Consider the following 17,205-nt stretch of genomic DNA (forward strand, 5'->3'; position numbering starts at 1 on the left):
GAGGTTACCCACGGCCACCGCTGGATCCAGTGACAGCGGGTAACCTCAGTGACCGCTCAGCTGATCGCGCTACTCACCTCAGTTGCTGTGTGGAGGTGACAGGAGCGGCGGTGTCTACTGCAGCTCCTGTCACCTGCATGCAGCAGAGGTCCGTGGATTACGTCGGACATGGAGGGCTTTTTGGGGCTTATTAAATTGGTGATGAGGGAATTTGTTAGTGTTTTTAATTTCTAATAAATGATTTTTTCAGTTGTGTGTGTTTATTTACTGTCACTTACAGATTAATCATGGAAGGTGTCTCAGACGCCTGACATGATTAATCTAGCATTTGCCAACGCACCAGGGCAAATCGGGAAGAGCCGGGTACAGTCCCAGAACTGTCGCATATAATGTATGTCGCGACTGATGATTACGCTTATTGTCCGTTGCTGCATATTCATTTCTACAGTACTCTGGGTATGTTCAGATATTACTTGCTTATTACTTACTAGTTACGACATCCATCCATTATATCACATGTTCATACATTGTCTGTATATTTTTATATTTTTGTGTTATTCTGATTCTTTTTGTCCAGGGTATAATGTGCCGTTGCATACATTTATATCATAATAGGCTTGCTGCATTTTAATATGCTTTATTCATTTTCTGTACAATATTCTTTATGATGAAATGTTCCCTGACTGTATATTGATTATTTTTTTCTGTTTTTGTTTCATGTTTATCTTGTCAGTCTGATAGATCCCTTGATAAAGGTCTGATGTAGACCGAAACGTTATGGGACAGACTTCATTCTTGATTTAATAATAAAAAACGTTTTTAGCACCACCCGAGACTTTTTTGCAATTTCTTCTAAGGAGTGCCGGAGCTTTATATATGTTTCTCCATTGAAACTCCTGTGATAGCAAACTGGGGATGGTGGACATTGTGCTTTTGAACTGTCAGGATGGTTTGCTTTAGAGGACCAGTCACCATAATTTTCATGTTGAACTGGACACAGGATGTAATAAACACTGCAGCGCAGAATAACTTTCATTCACCTCTCCGTTGCGTAAATATTAGCAACAAAGTGTTTGGCACCTAATGAGTTAACTATTTTAAAGTTCAAGTGGGTGTTTTCAGACAGCTTTCACTGTGGGCGGGTCCTTCTTCCCACTGTATGAGGCTGACCAATCATAAGCTGGAAGCAATACTCAGGAAAAGAAAAAACACACCCCCACCGCAGAGCAGATTTATACTTTGAGTCACCCCCCTCCTTTACTAAATTCCCTTTTCATCCCCTGATGAAGCTTTGGTGAAACGTTTGGTGGGTGTGTGAGTGAGTAAGCCTGAACACGTTCTCATTAATGTGTATACTATTTGCACATTCTGCTATTTATTGTATGGGACTTTAATATTGTTGTCACCTTACTGTATATACCGCTGGTATATTTGGATTCATTACGTGCTTACATCTGGATCGTGCCTTAATATATTTATGCCACTAACAACCTGGAAACAAGTTTTATTTTGTCCATTACTGATCTATTTTGTGACGAGCCCCATCCCCTACCCACCCCTCTGTACCAGCATCAGTGATTCAGTAAAAGTATGTGCGCATGTTGCGTTCTGCGCAGTGCGAAAAAGAACGCACCCTCTGGCAGACTGGACAAACGTAAACACTACGTTTGTAAAAAAAAAAAAAAAAAAAAATGCGTTTTGGATGCATTTTTGACAGTGCGGTCCCCGGCAATTCAGCTCTGCTACATGCCCACTGACAGCAGACACAGACAGTCACGCGATGAGAATGAACTCTGATGAACTTCAACAGACTTCATTGTCACCTCGCGGCTCTGTGTGTCGCGTCCTAATTAGCGGTCACCAGTGAAGGACGCACCGGTGACCGCAAATCCCCTGAATGACTGAAGTGAGCAGCTCGATCAGCGGTGCAGTCACTCAGGTTACCCGCGGCTAGCTGGAGTCCTCTACCAAAGACCGCAACTCACCTGTAACGTCATTGCTGATCGCGCAGCTCACTTCAGTCACTTGGGCGACTTTCTGTCCTAGTTGGAGGATCCAGCGGTGGCCGCTGGTAAGCTCAGTGACGTCATCGCTGATCGTGCGGCTCACTTCAGTTGCTGCGTGGAGCTGACAGAGCGGTCGTGGTCTGTGGCCACTCCTGTCAGTTTCATGTAGCAGAGCTGGATGCGTTGCAGGACCTCGTGTGGGTTACGACGGACCTGGAGGGGTATTTGGGGATTAATAAAGTGATGAAAGAGGGTGTTTTTTTGTCTTTTATTCGAAATAAAGGATTTTTTCGGGTGTATGTGTTTATTTTCTTTAACTTACAGGTTAATTGTGCAAGGTATCTTGGGGAGACACCTGCCATGATTAACCTAGGACTTAGTGGCAGCTATGTGCTGCCATTAACTCCTTATTACCCTGATTGCCACCGCACCAGGGCAATTCGGGATGAGCCGAGTAGAGTCTCGGGACTGTCGCATCTAATGGATGTGGCAATTCCGGGCGGCTGATGGCTGATATTGTTAGGCTGGGGGCTCCCCATAACGTGGAGCTCCCTATCCTGAGAATACCAGCCTTCATCCGTGTGGCTTTACCCTGGCTGGTATCAAAATTGGGAGGGACCGCATGCCGGCATTTTTTTAATGTATTTATTTTACTGCACGATATAGACCCACTCGCCGGCGGCTGTGATTGGTTGCAGTGAGACAGCTGTCACTCACCGTGGGGGCGTGTCTGACTGCAACCAATCATAGGCGCCGGTGTGCGGGGGAAGCAGGGAATACGAGATGGAATAATGAGCGGCCGGCATTTTCAAAAGAGGAAAAGCCGCCGGAGCTTTGTGACAGCTGTGCAGCGCAATGCCAGTGATCGGCGAGTATGAGAGAGGGGGAGAGATTGACCGACGGACAGAGGGATAGAGAGAGACCGACTGAGCAACTGACAGATTGACCGACATCAACAGAGACTGAACAGACCTCAGTTTGCGGAACGCAACAAAAATGCAGTCCAAGTGCATTTTGGTTGCGTTTTGACCCACATCATTGATTTCAATGTGTGGAGAACGCAGCTACAACGCACAAGAGTGACATGCTGCTTTTTTTCCCGCAGCGATTTTTGGCATCCAAAACGCTGTGTTTAAAAACGTAGCGTGAGCACTGAATTTTCGTACTTCTCAACTTTTCTGGGGAAGCAGAACGCATGCAATTTGGCACTGAAACGCTGCAGTTCAAAACTCAGCGTTCATGCAGGAAAACACGCAACGTGCGCACATAGCCTTAGACTGATGCATTCCTCGCCCGTCGATGCCATCGCATCGCTCAGACTGGCTGGTGGCTCCCCTGACCCGAGTGTAACAGCTGCATAGAAATACACGCTGGGTCAGAAGAGCTGCCGGCCAGTCTGAGCATTGCGAGGAATGCATCAGTCTGATGAATCACTGATGACGGCATAAAAAGGTTGGCAGAGGAAGGGGTGAATATTAATTTTCCATTAACAGCAGGCAAGTGCCTGATTGCACTAATCACAGACACCCTCACGGAAAAAGGGGGAGGGGGGGGGGAATAATTTTGAATTAAAGGAAATCTGTCACCAGGGTTTTGCTACTCAGCCCAGTAAGTGACAGCTGGAATCAGGATCTCTGCCACTACATTATGCTGCTCTCAGATTAGGTGATGAAAACCTGGTGACAGATTTCATACATTTTCCAGGGCTTACAGTAACATTATAGGGCACCATACAGCAAAAAAACAATAAGACATCCACTGAAAATAAGCCCCAGTATATTTTTATAGGACCCGGTCTTTCCAGAAAGCATACTATGTGCCCCAGAAGCGGTTCATCTTGTTCTGGGGGATAGAGGTAAGCAAGTACAGGTTTTGTGAGAGGATAGATACGCTATAGAGCAGTGATATGCAAGTCCGGTTTGTGCGGTCAGGAACACTAAACCTTCCACCTTCATACGATTCCTTCTGATGAAGGATTACTCAGAAGTTTACAAAAGTTATGTAAAAGTATTTTCCATGTCAGCCCTTCCCAGCAGGTTGTAACAGGACGGTGTGAGCTGTGTCCTACACCCTGCCGCCATTACCACAAATGCTGACAATCTTCCAACCCCTCATCCTGTAGTAAAGATAGTCATATACATTAATGTCAGCCAAACCCACTGATTATGACAGGCTCAGCCAGCTATCAAAGTCTCCCTATGGCTAATTTCACACATCAGTTTTTGGCATCAGGCACAATCCGGCGTGTGCCTGATGCAACGGATCCGGCGCAGAATATGCAAAAACTGATGTGCCTGATACATTTTTTTTGACGGTCCCAATATACCTGATCTGTCAAAAAAAGGATCCGGTGCATCCGTTTTTGCATCCATTTCGTCCGTTTTTTTTTTGCTGAATCCATTTCAATACATTGGAGCATGCTCAGTTTACAAAAACGGATCCTGTGGCCACATCCGTTTACCGGTCCATAGGCTTTCATTGTAAAAAAAAAACGCCGTATCGCGCCGGATCCGGCACGATGCATTTTTTTTTTTGCCGGACAAAAAAAAAAAAACGTTACAAGATACGTTCCCTCCGGCCGCCACTTTAGGCAATTATGACGGATCCGGCAAAAGCCGGATGCAACGCAAGGCCATCCGGCACAATCCGGCGCGAATACAAACCAATGGGGATAAAACAGATCCGGCGTTGGATCAGTTTTACCCGGTTTTTTTACGGATTGTGCCTGATGGAAAAAAACTGATGTGTGAAATTAGCCTATGTTGGCCTTCTTGTGAAGGGGTGTAGGGCAGGAGAAGATTGGGCAGTTTGATTTCAATATGTCCGATCCTTTTGTCTTCAGAATAGCAAGCTGCCATTTGTCACCTAGACGCAGCCTTCACTTCCATAAACGTACCCTTATGTCTTCAAGTTCATCAAAAAAGCAATAAAGGCCCCCAAGCCAAGTCACTAATTTCATCAGGAGCATCTGACAATCTAAAGTATATGGGGAGGGGGAGGGGGGGTGGAGGGAAAGGGGCGGACTACTGACTCTTGCCCGACAGATGATGTTGCATGCATAAAAGATGGTGAATCTTGAATTTTAACACCCGACTTTTGTTCTTTAGTTAGATGAGCCTCTGCCAGCCTTGGTGAAAAACTACTGACTCCGCTCTCCCCATAGAGAGCACATATGCTCTCAGTTGAGTGTGTGAGATTACTTTTGTAAGGTGTAAAAGGACTGTAAGATAAAAAGATTAACGTAAAACCACAATAGTTAGAATTAACACCTATATCTCACTAGGTCCTTTCTTTATTAAAGGGAACCTGTCAGGTGCAATATGCACCCCGGACCACGAGCAGTTCTAGGTGTATATTGCTAATCCCTGCCTAACTGTCCCTGTATACACTAGCCTAGATAAAAGATCTGTAGAAATAGTATTTCTGAAGAGCCTTTATGAGATGCTAATGAGGCCAGGGACTAGTCACAAGTTGTTCGTTCCTGCGCTCATTCTGCCCTATTAGCACACCCACCGGGGCGTGGTAACATTCTATTTAATGCCCATCATCATCAGCGGTGATGCACATACCTGTGTCCGTTGTCACTGCCTCAGACACCGGGTTTAGGGTCTGTGCGCATGATAAAAAGTCCCGGCACTTCCAATCATGCGCACTAGACTTCTATGAAGCCAGGACGCATACACTTTGTTTCATAGTGCCCATGACCGGACGTGCGGTGACGTCTGATCACGTGCACTGATCTTAAGCCCAATGTTTTAAGGCGGTTCAATGGACGAAGGTACGCACATCCCCGCTGACGACACTCGGCTGGTTAGCACGCCCCTGCGGGCATACTAACACGCTAAGAGGGCGGAGCACAGGAACTTATGCCCTTGCGACTAGTCCTACTAGAATCATTGGAAAGGAGGAGGGGAGGAAAATAGATCTAGCACCATGTCTTAAAAAAAACTTCATATTTATTAATTCCAAGAAAAATATTTTTTTTTCTTATATGGACTAAAACAATCTCCATATGCCTTATAGCACCTTACATGTTTCAGAGAAGAAATCCTTAAATCAAAAGGCAAATACCTTTGCCTATGATTAAGGAGTTCTTCTCTGAAACATGTAAGGTGCTATAAGGCATATGGAGAGATTGTTTTAGTCCATATAAGAAAAAAAAAAATTTTACTTGGAATTAATAAATATGAAGTTTTTTTTAAAGACATGGTGCTGGATATGTTTCCCTCCCCTCCTCCTTTCCAATGATTGAGACAGCTGTGGACGCCAACCACGGATACCGTGCACCGCCCCAGGTGGTATATAGACAGACTGGTGAGCTGGACAGATTGTATTTGTTATTTCTACTTAGTCCCACTAGAGTTTCTCGGTGTTTTGGGTGCATATTGCACCTGACCGGTTCCCTTTAAGAACAAATTTGGGGTGTAGATCTAGTTACATGTTGCTGAATATCCACCACCTCAATGATTCTCTAAGAAACAGAGGAAGTAATCCCGAAACTCCAAGCCTCATTCAGTCGTATATTTATTCTACTACATGAAAAAAACAGACAGATTTTCAACAGTTTCCTCACCATGTCAGTTTTTAGCATTAGTGATTTTCTCCTATCAATTACACTGCCAGAAACGAACAGCCCACGGATCCCATTTGCGTGCTGTCCGCAGACCTACATGGGACACTTTAAGGACTCAAATCAAAATATTTAAGAGGTAAAGTACCTTCTTGGGGAGTGCGCCAAGACTGCGTAAGGAGACTTAAGACAAGCAATAGGAATTTAAATATGCAAATAGCCTCTTAAGAGAAGAGGACGGGCGCTCCAGAGCCACCCAATGGGGGAAGCAATCCTAAATGTCAATATCGACATTTTAAATTGCTTTGTTACATGACTTTGGATGGGATGCTAAACCAGAAACGCCATTTGCATAAACGTGTTTCAGGGTTTTTGCCCCTCATCATTGCCCATTCCTCTGGGAATTTAAAAACAGCAAATAGCTTCTTCAGAGAGGAAGAGGCCAGGAAGACTATTGCCACCTACTGCAAACAAGCAGTTCTAAAACGTTACCCCTTAGAGGTCTCTCTCAACCAGCCAAATAAATTCTTCTGCTTTGCACTGATGAGAGGCACAGAGCGAGGAACATGTTGTGTAGTTTCTGCTTTGGCTTCTAATACAAAGTTGTGTGACAAACTACTGGATTTCTACATCCAATAGTTGGCACTAGAGTTCCTATTCTCTTCCTCTAAAGAGATTATTTTTATATTCAGATCAAAGACTGACAAATCTTTTTTTTTTTTATTCTTGTGGACACGTGAACAGCTTCATAGATTATAATCAGCAGCGATTCTAGCAGGGAAGACAAGCATAGGCCTCCTTTGTACATTTTCTAAGTGCTGCCATTACACAATTAACCTTACGAACTATAAGAAAATCTTTGCATTTATGTCCTTGTTCATATACTGCAGGTTGTTTTTTTTTCATGCTTTTGCTACAAAGATATTGGAGCTGAACAGTGTAACATTCAGGTACCAATATTTTCATGCAAGGAAAACCGTAGTGGAAATGTTGAAATACAGAGGGGAGGCGCGGACCGAGTCATCCAAGGCAAGGAGGCTTTGACAAAGAAGTAGGAAGTTCTTAGAGGAAAAAAAAAAAAAATGTGTAATATTTTATACATTAACCACTATTTGCTCAGTGATTATTACTGGGGGTTTTCCACATAAAGATAAGTGGACCCCAAGGTATTTATAACCAAAACAAACATATAGTGATAGGAGTAATTGTGAGCAAAAAAACAAAAGAAAAAACTCCTAAAAAGATACTTTATTCTAATCAGTATTAAAATTTATGAATATAAAAACACTGCTAATCCATAATTACTACAGTGATACATTACAGTGGGTGTGATAGGGTGATAGATCCGATTGGTGGGGACAGTGTTGATTGTTTACTGTTCTCAGGGTAGGGGCAACACTAATAGTTGCACTAATTAATTCAGATATATCGATTCGTGGATTGGGGGATAGACTATCTATCCCTCCCTATCTCCTGTACTTTGGAAACTTGTAGTTCCCGCCTCCCAGTATCGCGCCGGAAGTGCTAAGTGTATCACTTCCGTATCCGCTCACGGGGGCTATATCGTGACGCGCCATAGCGATCCAGCCGGAAGTGATCCGGAGATCACTTCCGTAGCTGCGCAGTATGGTGCGTTCCATGAAGTGCCAACCGGAAATAGTCATCCGGCGTCACTTCCGGTATGCGTTTTTTTCAATTCCTCCCGTTATTCTACGCGCCGCAATGCCTCACTGGAAGCAGTCGATGACATCACTTCCAGTGTGCGGCTCCTCTATGTATCCCCACATATGCTACATACAATAGTTCCTGGTCAGAGATAGTAAAGCTGGTGTCACACATAACGACGACGACAACGACGTCGCTGCTACGTCACCATTTTCTGTGACGTTGCAGCGACGTCCCGTCGCTGTCGCTGTGTGTGACATCCAGCAACGACCTGGCCCCTGCTGTGAGGTCGCCGGTCGTTGCTGAATGTCCAGCTTCATTTTTTGGTCGTCACTCTCCCGCTGTGACACACACATCGCTGTGTGTGACAGCGAGAGAGCGACGAAATGAAGCGATCAGGAGCCGGCACTAGCAGCTGCGGTAAGCTGTAACCAGCGTAAACATCGGGTAACCAAGGGAAGCCCTTTCCCTGGTTACCCGATGTTTACGCTGGTTACCAGCCTCCGCTCTTGCTGCCAGCGCCGGCTCCTGCACTGTGACATGTGGCTTTCAGTATGCATCGGGTAATTAACCCGATGTATACTGTAGCAAGGAGAGCAAGGAGCCAGCGCTAAGCAGTGCGCGGCTCCCTGCTCTCTGAACTGTGACATGTAGCTGCAGCACACATCGGGTTAATTAACCCGATGTGTGCTGTAGGAGAGCAAGGAGCCAGCGCTAAGCGCGGCTCCCTGCTCTCTGAACATGTAGCACAGCGACCTTATGATCGCTGCTTCTGCTGTGTTTGACAGCTAAGCAGCGATCATAACAGCGACTTACAAGGTCGCTGTTACGTCACCGAAAATGGTGACGTAACAGCGACGTCGTTGTCGCTGTCGTTTAGTGTGACACCAGCTTTAGTGTTATTCGCGTAATCTCAATGAGGACCTATATCTAATTGCACAAATATGAGTTAAATATATAGATAAGAATACTGACAGCAGATATTGCTGTCAGTCAATGTAACAACAAGATTGTCGAATATTAGCCTGGCTACATTTCTACTTATAATACCTCTCGGGTATAGCATTATAACCTCATTTGATACTCTTAGATGAAGCTGGTGTAACTAAGAACCTCGTTAAGTCCATTTGGACTGACTGTTTCAAGTAGGAATGCCCACCGTGCCTCTCTGAAGGATTTTAATATCCCAATTCCCTTTCCTGATTGGCCTCGGGACAACTTCGATTCCCTGGAATCGTATACTCTTTAGATCTCCTCCGTGACACATTTACATGCCTCGCTATAGGCGTATCACGTTTGTGAATTATGTCACCCACGTGTTCTCCTATGCGGACACGTAATTGACCTTTTGTCTTGCCGATATAACTAAGCGGGCATGTACAGGTACATCTGTATACTAATCCCTCTGTCCGGCAGTTCGTAAAATCCCTAATATGAAAGACTCTTCCCGATTGATGATTACTGAAGGTTTTATTCTGGTCAATGTAGGGGCAAAATTTGCAGGACCCACACCTAAACGTCCCGTGAGGCTTTCTTTCTAGCCATGATCCTGGTGTTTTTTCTGCCACATAGTGGCTATGGACCACAAAGTCTTTGATGGTTTTGCCTCTTCTGTAAGTAACACTCGGGTGGGGTGTGATGTACTCACAGATGTCAGGGTCCGATCTTAATATCCCCCAATGTCGTCTTAGTATATGCATGATCTTGTTATTTTCATCATCATAAGAGCCGATCAGTCTAGTGATCTTTTCTTGTTCAGGTTTAGGCTTAGGGGCTAGCAGTGTGGTCCTCTTTTGGCCCCAAGCAGATCTAAAGGCTGTCTGAATGACGTGTTCAGGGTACCCCCTTTCCCTAAAGTTATCTCCAAGTCCAACTGCCCTCTGTTGGAAATCATGCAGCGAAGAGCAGTTTCTCCTAAGCCTAAACCTGAACAAGAAAAGATCACTAGACTGATCGGCTCTTATGATGATGAAAATAACAAGATCATGCATATACTAAGACGACATTGGGGGATATTAAGATCGGACCCTGACATCTGTGAGTACATCACACCCCACCCGAGTGTTACTTACAGAAGAGGCAAAACCATCAAAGACTTTGTGGTCCATAGCCACTATGTGGCAGAAAAAACACCAGGATCATGGCTAGAAAGAAAGCCTCACGGGACGTTTAGGTGTGGGTCCTGCAAATTTTGCCCCTACATTGACCAGAATAAAACCTTCAGTAATCATCAATCGGGAAGAGTCTTTCATATTAGGGATTTTACGAACTGCCGGACAGAGGGATTAGTATACAGATGTACCTGTACATGCCCGCTTAGTTATATCGGCAAGACAAAACGTCAATTACGTGTCCGCATAGGAGAACACGTGGGTGACATAATTCACAAACGTGATACGCCTATAGCGAGGCATGTAAATATGTGTCACGGAGGAGATCTAAAGAGTATACGATTCCAGGGAATCGAAGTTGTCCCGAGGCCAATCAGGAAAGGGAATTGGGATATTAAAATCCTTCAGAGAGAGGCACGGTGGGCATTCCTACTTGAAACAGTCAGTCCAAATGGACTTAACGAGGTTCTTAGTTACACCAGCTTCATCTAAGAGTATCAAATGAGGTTATAATGCTATACCCGAGAGGTATTATAAGTAGAAATGTAGCCAGGCTAATATTCGACAATCTTGTTGTTACATTGACTGACAGCAATATCTGCTGTCAGTATTCTTATCTATATATTTAACTCATATTTGTGCAATTAGATATAGGTCCTCATTGAGATTACGCGAATAACACTAACTATCTCTGACCAGGAACTATTGTATGTAGCATATGTGGGGATACATAGGAGGAGCCGCACACTGGAAGTGATGTCATCGACTGCTTCCAGTGAGGCATTGCGGCACGTAGAATAACGGGAGGAATTGAAAAAAAACGCATACCGGAAGTGACGCCGGATGACTATTTCCGGTTGGCACTTCATGGAACGCACCATACTGCGCAGCTACGGAAGTGATCTCCGGATCACTTCCGGCTGGATCGCTATGGCGCGTCACGATATAGCCCCCGTGAGCGGATACGGAAGTGATACACTTAGCACTTCCGGCGCGATACTGGGAGGCGGGAACTACAAGTTTCCAAAGTACAGGAGATAGGGAGGGATAGATAGTCTATCCCCCAATCCACGAATCGATATATCTGAATTAATTAGTGCAACTATTAGTGTTGCCCCTACCCTGAGAACAGTAAACAATCAACACTGTCCCCACCAATCGGATCTATCACCCTATCACACCCACTGTAATGTATCACTGTAGTAATTATGGATTAGCAGTGTTTTTATATTCATAAATTTTAATACTGATTAGAATAAAGTATCTTTTTAGGAGTTTTTTCTTTTGGTTTTTTGGACCCCAAGGTAACAGACAGAAGGTAGCCACATCCCCATGTCCAGCGCCGCCTCCACTGCGTTCTGACTGTAGCAGTGATGTTAGTCACCAGCAGTGTTCTGTATATCAGTGAGCAGCCTACAATTAGGAGAAGGTTTAACACTCTGAAAGTAAAGGGAGTACCAAGATATTGAAGGGGTCCACTACTCTGACTACCCCTTCCCAAGCAGCAAGTTTGACCTTGTAAAGTAATATCACACTCACTTACGATGCAGGCGCCATTCCAGCCAAGTCAGCACTTGCTCTCCCGGGGCTCACGTAACATTATGTCACGCGAGCCCTGTGCTTAATCAGCTCTGGCGTCACTCTCCACACCTTCAGATGAATCAGTTATGTGAATGAGCTGCATCTGCTCTCTCACCTCCTGTGGTTGTTTGATACGTCCAAACGCAAAGAGAGTAAAGGGAATCATGAAACGTAAAAACGCTATGTGAGGCCCGGGAGAGCGACTACCAAATTTTGAACACCATTGCAAAAGTGCGGTGATTTTTGAGACGTTACCACCACTAAAACGGCACCGGAAGGGAGAATAAATATTTTACCGGGTGGAAACATGGCGAATGAGAAGGGGTTGTCAGAGTAGAGGATAACCCCTTTGATGAGCAATCCCCAATTAAGGTCATTAATATTAGATGGGTGAGGGTCCAACACCCAGCGGCCCCAACAATCAGCTGTTACCTGATCCTACAGGAGCCAGAAGACCACAGCGCTGTATGCCGGCTAGTGGCCATTCTTGTGTACTGCAGCACCATAGACAAGGGATGGAGCTTAGGGTCACATGCTCAATATCTGCTCCATTTGATGGGAGATCCCCAGCAGGGGGACTGTTCTCCCCGCAGCAATCAGTAAGTGACTAATTTTATGAATAGGAAATAAAATTACAAACTTTATAAGGAGTTAATGCGTCTGTATAAAGACTGTGCCCATTATTACACTGCTACGTCTATATGAGTGCAGTGCGAGATAGTAACTCCTAAAATAAAATATGATGAGTGGTAAACCACAACTCCATGATATGGCGGTATTACCAGGTGCAGAGCATGTTAGTGCCGCCGCTGTACCGCCGCTGTACCGCCGCTGTACCGCCATGCACCTGCACTGACTCCTAGAAGTGATAGATCAGATAGGACACATCACACAGTAACCGGCATGACCTCAATCCCATATGTATGATGCAAAGAAAATAAAAATGAAGTAATTGTCACTTATAGGACCTCACATCGTATCCATGACCCGGCAGCACAAGTGCGGACATGCCAACCAAGAGACCTTTGCTGTGAAATGATGGGGCCAAGTAGCAAGTTATTAACAATGAGATGACCAGTACATTCACAAGTAATCTGTGGACACAGGCGGCCGTCACATGACCACAACACGCTCCAGGGTCTCAGCAGGGTGCAAAAATTCAGGCGCTTAACCACATGCCTATATTATGCCATATTGCGGTGTACTGGCCACTGCCATGCATTACAGTACCTTGTTTACGTCAACTCAGCATAGAGCCTTTTTTTTTTTCCAGGTGTCATCAGTCTGACAGTCTGGTTGCCAGGGATATACTGCCTAACAACCAGGCTAATGATACAGCACAGCAGCAGTCACCTAGCAACCAGTCTGTCTCAGCTTAGTGCGGCCCAACAAGACCTCCACTGAAGAAACATTAGAAAAGGAAGGAAGGAGGCCGGGCAGGACGGGAACCACAAGTTCCTCTACTGTGGTAACAGATTATATGGAAAGGAAAACTCATATTGTGCAATACAAGGTCAATTAGTGACTAAATCAAGATACCTGGAGCCATAGCTGTGCTGCTCCATGTAGCAATCTATGTCTGGACAGTGTGCAATGTTCATTTTGAGTTTGTATAAACCCTTCAATAAAAATATACAGCCTAAGAAATGCTAATCATTAAATCCATGACGGTGTAGTGTGTTACTAACTGCAATCCTACACACTGTGGTCCCAGCTCTCTTCAGGTCAGTGACCAGGTCCTCCTGTGTAGTTCTGGGCTGATTCCTGACCGCTCTCAGAATCATCCTTACCCAACGAAGCGAGATTTTACATAGAGCCCCAGACTGAATAAGATTGACAGATAATCTTGTGTTCCTTCCATTTCCTAATAATTGTGCCAACAGTTGTTGCCTTCACTACAAGCTGCTTGCCAATTGTTCTGTAGCCCATCACAGCCTTATGCAAGCCTACAATTTTGTCCATTGTGTCCTTCAGGTACATGCCCACAATCAAGACATGCTGTGCTCTGGATGAAACGCGTCCTCCACTGTCGGACCGCAGATGATTGCAGCTGCCCGTGCCCACAATCAGGGCTGGGCAGCTGCGGACTTAAGCTTTATTGTCCCTGGAGCACATATCGACATTCTAAGGCTCTGAAAAATTAATTTATGCAGCGGAGAAAAGAAGCACAGTGGGCATGGGAGTTCTATAAATCCATACACTGTGCTTGCACAACACAGCGTTTTTGGACACAGTGAAACCACGTTGTGTTCAAGATGCTGCTAATCCTTTTTTTTAAAAATGCTGGACAAGCCCCTTACAAAGGAAAATAACTCACAGAATGCAGAATTTTACCTACAGAAGTTAGACGCTCTGTATCAGGAAGAAGGTAACATCCTGAAAAGAAGGTATGTAGTAACCGAAGAGAACAGGAAAAAGTTTCTGAATCTTTCATTCGGAGAAAGAGGGAAAAAAAAAAAAAAAAAAAAAGGGGGCCCTACATTCCGAAGCGGAGACATCATTGGCTACCTGCAACTACAGAAACAGCGCTTAACATATAAAGAGTAGCGCTCACTCTGATCAATAATAAAATGTAGACATTTTATTGATGGGCACTAATTTAAAAACAATCCACACAAAAATACTAACACGTTACAACAAATGGTCCCAAATCTGCCCCTATTAAGTGTATATCCTCCGAGAATAAATGTGAAAGACTGCCATGAATGATTAACTCTGCGCACATTAAGCTTATACCATGTAAGCAGTGTGATGGTGGAGCAATCTAAGTAAAGACAAGTATCCTAGCACATATAGCATTCAGAGAACCACCATAAACAATTGGACAGCCCCATTAAAGAGGATTTATTTTAAGCAAAGCAGTAAAGGCAAAAATAGGCCTCTCACCCCTGATGAAGCTATCTTAGCGACACGCATTGGGTCAGGTTGTATGGTGCCCTATCTGCCTCTGTGTTATTTATTTTTGCCATGGCAATCTCTTTCACATTTATTCTTGTACAAAATTTACCGTATTTTTCGGATTATAAGATGCACTTTTCCTCTCAAAAACTTTGGAGGAAAATGAGGGGAGCGTCTTATAATCTGAATGTAGCTGGAGGAGAGGGGTCACAAAAGGCTGAGGGAATGTTGAGGTGCTGTGCAGGGGCTGCAGCAGCTGTGTGGTGTCTGCAGTCGCTGCGCAGGGTCTCCGGGGGCGGCTGTGCGGTGTCTGCAGTTGCTCTGCAGGGTCTCCGGCGGCTGCTGCTGGGGCGGCTGTGTGGGATCTCCAGCGGCTGGACTGGTGTTGCGGGTCAGGCGGTGAGATCTTCAAATAATGCTTCCCGGAGTCTGCACGTGAGCAGATGGAGCTCTCAGCTCAAGCTCTCATCTGTACAGGCGCCGCCTCCGGCCCATTGATCTCCCTTGGGCGGACTTCAGGAAAATGGCGTCCAGAGGTGGCGCTTGCGCACATGAGATCTCGGCTTGCCATTGAGCCTAGAGCTCAATCTGCGCGGACTCTGGGAGCCATTTTTTGAAGCCCTCACCATGCGCAGCTGCCCGATCATGGCAGCCCCAGCCTCCACACCAGCATAGCCTACAGTTTCTGGGACACTCACCGCCCCTGCCTCCTGTGACTCCTCCACCACCACAGTTACTGCCCCCTCTGGCAAGACCCCACTGGATTACAAGATGGACCCCATGGTTTTTTTTTCCACCTTTTTTCCCTCTGAATTTGGGGTGAGTCTTATAATCCGGTGCGTGTTATAACATGAAAAATACAGTAAATATTTTATTATTGTTCAGAGTGAGTGCTACTCTATATGCTAAGCGCTGTTTTTGTGGTTGCGGTTATATGGCTTCACATTCCAGCACACTCTAATATTTATATTGCTATTTGGGGCTCTGCGTTCTCCTTTTTTGTTATCATTGGCTACCTGGTCACGACCGTCAAGACTTTGATTATTGACATCAGCAGACTGCTGACATGATGGGCAATGTGATCTTATTGCCAGGAAAGAGCATACATTTCCATTCATAGGTTTGGACTGGTGATGAGTGAGCACTACCACGCTTGGGCACTCTGTACTCGTAACGAGCATTCGGACACACGAATGGGCACGACTCGTATTCTAGGTATAATAATGAAAATCAATAGGCAAATTGAGCATTTTTCATTGACTTTGATTACTCGAGTCACGCCTATCCGAGCATCCAACTGTGTTAGGAGTACTGAGCACCCGAGCATGGGAGTGCTCATTCATCACTAGTTATGGGTGCCAAGCATGGGAGTGCTCACTCATCACTAGTTATGGGTGCCAAGCATGGGAGTGCTCACTCATCACTAGTTATGGGTGCCAAGCATGGGAGTGCTCACTCATCACTAGTTATGGGTGCCAAGCATGGGAGTGCTCACTCATCACTAGTTATAGGTGCCAAGCATGGGAGTGCTCACTCATCACTAGTTATGGGTGCCAAGCATGGGAGTGCTCACTCATCACTAGTTATAGGTGCCAAGCATGGGAGTGGTCACTCATCACCAGTTATAGGTGCCAAGCATGGGAGTGCTCACTCATCACTAGTTATAGGTGCCAAGCATGGGAGTGGTCACTCATCACTAGTTATGGGTGCCAAGCATGGGAGTGCTCACTCATCACTAGTTATAGGTGCCAAGCATGGGAGTGGTCACTCATCACCAGTTATAGGTGCCAAGCATGGGAGTGCTCACTCATCACTAGTTATGGGTGCCAAGCATGGGAGTGCTCACTCATCACTAGTTATGGGTGCCAAGCATGGGAGTGCTCACTCATCACTAGTTATGGGTGCCAAGCATGGGAGTGCTCACTCATCACTAGTCATAGGTGCCAAGCATGGGAGTGCTCACTCATTACTAGTTATAGGTGCCAAGCATGGGAGTGCTCACTCATCACCAGTTATAGGTGCCAAGCATGGGAGTGCTCACTCATCACCAGTTTGTATGTCTGACCCTTAGGTCGCCTTATAAGTTTCCTTCTGCCTCTCCTTGAGCGTTTTTGTTTTAAAATTTGCACAGAAGACCCGAAGTGCTCTATGAGAGGAGGAGATCTGTAACAATGAAAGGGTTTTCCGATAACTAGGATGGACGCTGTATAAACGTACGCATTAAAAGAATTGCACAGGATTATTAAAACCTGGGACTTTGTGTGTGATAGAACACTATAACCCCGCCACTAGGCTTGGGTACAAGAAATCAGCCCCCTCTGACATTGGACTGTCACAAGGATAGTGCAGCAATATATTTTACATTCTGTTGATG

General features: G+C 45.2%; 1 protein-coding gene across 4 annotated transcripts in view; it reads right to left on the reverse strand.

The window, feature by feature from the left end:
• The window catches only part of NCK1 (NCK adaptor protein 1), a 164,130-nt gene that overhangs the window by 100,606 nt on the left and 46,319 nt on the right, over nt 1-17,205 (reverse strand). The window lies entirely within an intron of this gene.

Source organism: Anomaloglossus baeobatrachus, chromosome 3 (assembly GCF_048569485.1).
Source record: "Anomaloglossus baeobatrachus isolate aAnoBae1 chromosome 3, aAnoBae1.hap1, whole genome shotgun sequence".
Classification (NCBI taxonomy): Eukaryota; Metazoa; Chordata; class Amphibia; order Anura; family Aromobatidae; genus Anomaloglossus; species Anomaloglossus baeobatrachus.